The sequence below is a fragment of the Osmia lignaria genome, unplaced genomic scaffold, assembly GCF_051020975.1.
Source record: "Osmia lignaria lignaria isolate PbOS001 unplaced genomic scaffold, iyOsmLign1 scaffold0007, whole genome shotgun sequence".
In the NCBI taxonomy this organism is placed as follows: Eukaryota; Metazoa; Arthropoda; class Insecta; order Hymenoptera; family Megachilidae; genus Osmia; species Osmia lignaria.
Genome location: NW_027478164.1, coordinates 417310 through 422500, shown reverse-complemented (window position 1 = coordinate 422500; position 5191 = coordinate 417310). Strand labels below are relative to the sequence as shown.

At 44.9% G+C, this 5191-nt stretch overlaps 2 non-coding genes across 2 annotated transcripts; both read right to left on the bottom strand.

Annotated features, from left to right (window-relative positions):
* Positions 1 to 755: 755 nt before the first annotated feature.
* On the bottom strand, positions 756 to 910 carry LOC143306421 (5.8S ribosomal RNA). Its single transcript, XR_013063818.1, has one exon. It is a non-coding gene; the product is annotated as a 5.8S ribosomal RNA (ribosomal RNA).
* A 1492-nt stretch (positions 911 to 2402) lies between these two features.
* On the bottom strand, positions 2403 to 4325 carry LOC143306372 (small subunit ribosomal RNA). Its single transcript, XR_013063787.1, has one exon. It is a non-coding gene; the product is annotated as a small subunit ribosomal RNA (ribosomal RNA).
* Positions 4326 to 5191: the final 866 nt, after the last annotated feature.

Genomic DNA, 5191 nt, shown 5'->3' with positions numbered 1-5191 from the left:
TTCGACGCTTTTTAACCATTTAACTTGTTTAGCGAAGCTAAACGCACAGACAGACAAAAAAAAAGGAACAGCATCGCGCGTCAAACAGCGACGACCCATCTGAAGCGATCTTTCATTTATACACCGTTTGTAAACAGAGAGATGTATAAAGCGCGGGGAATCATTCGAAACCCTGGGGCTATTCGAGCTTGCATTTCAGCAAATTATCATCTCAAACATTTCACTCGTTTGCTTTTTCTAAATTTATAGGAGAGCTTCTTTCGTTTATTTTTGACACACCTTTCGTAAATATCGTTTCTGGCAACGTCGGGAGCGTGGATTTCTACAAGTGAACAATCGCGCCGATCCGATAACTTCCAGCAGGATGGAGAATCTTTATAGATTATCTTCCGAGAACTCGGTGCTTTCACGGGCGGTCGTTTATAAATTTTAACGAACGACTCGCGCGCCGTGACGCACTTGCGCTAGTTCGAAGAGATATTTCGAAATTTGTTTCTCTCCTTTAACGGCCTGCATTTAGTGTATCGGTTGCGATTTTCGTCACATCGTTTCCACGACAAACGCCGACGAACTACCCAACTATCGCTCGTACGTTGCGACTCTTTCTTTGTTTATCGTTCATTCATTCTTTCAATTTCGTTCGATAATCCCGCTCCGAAACGTTCTACTTTCGTTGAACGACGGCGAGATGTTTAGAAAGAAATGAATTACTCTTTTTTCGAGAAGCAAACGCAAGCAGTCTTTTGTTAAGAAGACGACCCTCAGCCAGGCGTGGTCCAGGAATTGTATCCGTGGACCGCAATGTGCGTTCGAAATGTCGATGTTCATGTGTCCTGCAGTTCACACGTTGACGCGCAATTAGCTGCGTTCTTCATCGACCCACGAGCCAAGTGATCCACCGTTCAGGGTAATCGTAAAATTTTGTATTTCAAACTCTTTAGATCTTTAGAGTGTTATTTTCATTATTAACACGCATCACATTCGATACCCACATCACTCTCCCACCCGGCGCGTGCGGGAGAGCGAATTCGGGCGTCGCCAACGTATTTGTTTGTTTGTTCGATCGTTGACGACACGATCGCGTCCAAGGACGGAAACCGTCGGAGAAACGCCCAGTGGCACGCTCCTCTCGACGGTCGGGCGTAAAGTACATTTAAAAACCTTGAAAAGTACGAACGCACACAAGGAATGCGAGCGCGCGTCCTGTCGCTGAATCGTGGGTTGCGAGATTCGAACAGACACACGGCCGGCGACGATCGGTCTAACTAATGGACACATAGTTTTTCAAAGACTCGCTATCGTCGCTTCTCAGCCGGTCCGTAAACAACACACATCGATCAGGCGGACGCACGAATCTTACCACGGTGCGTGTTTCGTAGATTCCAGGTTACCCGCAAGTACCTCTCTCTCCCTCTCGAAAGAGGAATCTCGATCCGTCCTTTTTGGACAATGGAGAAATCTTTTTATCGCAACACGGATGGCAAAGAAACAACCAAAGCGTAGGAGCGTGGGGACGAGAGCGACGAAAAGAACGTCGCGAAAACAAAGTTTCGACGGTTGCTCGTTCTAATACATCGTAGTTTCAACTCTCTCAGTTTTAACCACTCCTAGACGCTTCGTAAACTTTTAACAATTCTTCGCCTCCGCGAGTTTCATTTCGAATAGAGCGAACGCAACACGGACCAAAAAAACTCCGGTGATGCCAGATCATTTAGCAAAGATCAGACGGCGGGTCATCTGTATTCCTTTTCTCTCTTTTTTATATCTTTCCATTTAACTAGGGTGTCGCAACGACGGGTACATTTATATATTTATATATATTGTATTTCAATTTTAATGATCCTTCACTTTCGGTTTGTAATAATATGATCCTTCTTTCATTTCGATCCTTCATATTGTAGGTTAACCAACAGAAGTTTGTTTTTTTACGACTTGTATTTTTGTGGTTTGTTTGTTTGTTTCTTACGACTTGTTTGTACCCGATCAAGTAGACGACGACCCATAAGTATAAGTTAGAGAGATAAAGGTCGAGAGACCTCACGCAAGCGTCTTTTACTTCCATTCACATCAGCCAGAGAGAAATGGTCCGGCGTCGTGCTCTTTGGCGCCGTTGGTCGCACAGTTTTTTTGCCGGCGGTTCCGAACGGACGGGAGAAACGCGATGAGTAATCAAAGCGACCTCCGCACGTAACCGTGTCGGTGTAATTTTACCGCATCGCAGCGTTTTGGTATTTGTTTCTTATTGGCTCGAACCCGAGATTTATGTGTTTTGTGTCATGTATATGGTATTATTTATTATATCTTTCTCGTTTTGTATAATTTTTGGTCCGAGCTCAATAAACTTTTATATCGCTTTATCAATGATCCATTCAGTTAGGTTTTCTCTTGTATTTTTAATTTGTTAATGATCCTTCCGCAGGTTCACCTACGGAAACCTTGTTACGACTTTTACTTCCTCTAAATAATCAAGTTTGGTCATCTTCCCGGTAACATCGGCAATGCCGAGACATTGCCGCGCACCAGTCCGAAGACCTCACTAAATCATTCAATCGGTAGTAGCGACGGGCGGTGTGTACAAAGGGCAGGGACGTAATCAACGCGAGCTTATGACTCGCGCTTACTGGGAATTCCTCGTTCATGGGGAATAATTGCAAGCCCCAATCCCTAGCACGAAGGAGGTTCAGCGGGTTACCCGGGCCTTTCGGCCAGGGAAAACACGTTGATTCCTTCAGTGTAGCGCGCGTGCGGCCCAGAACATCTAAGGGCATCACAGACCTGTTATTGCTCAATCTCGTGCGGCTAGAAGCCGCCTGTCCCTCTAAGAAGATTTGTTTGTACGTTGGTAGTAAAAACCCACCGACCGAAGTCGGGGGCCTTCGAGATACCATAAGTTACGTCTATTTAACAGGCTAGAGTCTCGTTCGTTATCGGAATTAACCAGACAAATCGCTCCACCAACTAAGAACGGCCATGCACCACCACCCACCGAATCAAGAAAGAGCTATCAATCTGTCAATCCTTCCGGTGTCCGGGCCTGGTGAGGTTTCCCGTGTTGAGTCAAATTAAGCCGCAGGCTCCACTCCTGGTGGTGCCCTTCCGTCAATTCCTTTAAGTTTCAGCTTTGCAACCATACTTCCCCCGGAACCCAAAAGCTTTGGTTTCCCGGAAGCTGCCCGCCGAGTCATCGGAGGAACTTCGGCGGATCGCTAGCTGGCATCGTTTATGGTTAGAACTAGGGCGGTATCTGATCGCCTTCGAACCTCTAACTTTCGTTCTTGATTAATGAAAACATTTTTGGCAAATGCTTTCGCTTCTGTCCGTCTTGCGACGATCCAAGAATTTCACCTCTAACGTCGCAATACGAATGCCCCCATCTGTCCCTATTAATCATTACCTCGGGGTTCCGAAAACCAACAAAATAGAACCGAGGTCCTATTCCATTATTCCATGCACAGAGTATTCAGGCGAAGGTAGCCTGCTTTGAGCACTCTAATTTGTTCAAAGTAAACGTACCGGCCCACCTCGACACTCAGTGAAGAGCACCGCGATGGGATATTAGTTGGACCGCCCGCGAGGAGCTAAGCCCACCGGTAGGACGTACCACATAATGCCAGTTAAACACCGCGAGCGGTGAACCGACACTGTGACACACAGATTCAACTACGAGCTTTTTAACCACAACAACTTTAATATACGCTATTGGAGCTGGAATTACCGCGGCTGCTGGCACCAGACTTGCCCTCCAATGGATCCTCGTTAAAGGATTTAAAGTGTACTCATTCCGATTACGGGGCCTCGGATGAGTCCCGTATCGTTATTTTTCGTCACTACCTCCCCGTGCCGGGAGTGGGTAATTTGCGCGCCTGCTGCCTTCCTTGGATGTGGTAGCCGTTTCTCAGGCTCCCTCTCCGGAATCGAACCCTGATTCCCCGTTACCCGTTACAACCATGGTAGGCGTAGAACCTACCATCGACAGTTGATAAGGCAGACATTTGAAAGATCCGTCGTCGGTGCTAGATGACCATACGATCAGCACAAAGTTATTCAGAGTCACCAAAGCCGACGATGGACGAACGGACAAGCCGTCCGCCACCGATTGGTTTTGATCTAATAAAAGCATTCCTCCCATCTCTGGGTGGAATTCTGGTTTGCATGTATTAGCTCTAGAATTACCACAGTTATCCAAGTAATGTTTTGTACGATCTAAGAAACCAAAACTGATTTAATGAGCCATTCGCGGTTTCACCTTAATTCGGTATGTACTTAGACATGCATGGCTTAATCTTTGAGACAAGCATATGACTACTGGCAGGATCAACCAGGGAGCTTAGTTATTATTGTAAATTTAAATTTTCGTCGTCGGCCCTCCCTGTAAGACCGATCGACGTTAAGCCATTTCTCTTTTGTATGTAACACACATTTCATAAATTTTGTACCTCTTATAGAGGCCAAATATTCTCCTCCTCCTCTCATAAAGCACGAAAATCACTTTCACGCCGTGCATCCATCCTGCAAGCACGTAGACCACACACGCTGGACAATATAATAAAAGATAGCGCGGACAGTGGCATGCTATACAAATCGAGAAAGCGCGTACAGTGATCATGCTGGTCATTTTGCCACCAAATTTTATAATCTTTATCATTAGAGCGGGCCCACCAACCTCGTCTCTGTACTTTATACATTTCTCCTCCATCTGCACACACCTTTTCAAACATTAACGGAGAGAGTTCCTTGGACTTGCTTTAAATGTACATATTAGATATGTTGGAATCTCTCTCCTTTAGAAGTTTCCCCAGCCTTAAAACTTCTTTCATTTTTACTCCTCTCTCCATACTTATTTTCCTCTCTGAACGTATCAGAGAGGATTTTATTTCTGACACCTCTTGACTTTTCTTAAATTCAGGGACGTAATTTTGTTCATAATTCAGTGGACTTTTGTGTATTTTATACTTTAAATATTTCCAAACAGTCTCCCTTCTAAAAGTGATAGAACGAATTTTCGTCTAACACTACTTTCTTGGTTCAAAAATTTTATACAATCTTATAACTTTTTCAGTTTTAACAAATTTTGGTTACAGACAGTTGATGCTCAGTTTGTACAAGTATGCAACATTTATAAGTGCATACAGGTCACCAGCCTTATATTACAAGGCTCACCACATATGGGCCATTCGGTCTTAGACACCGA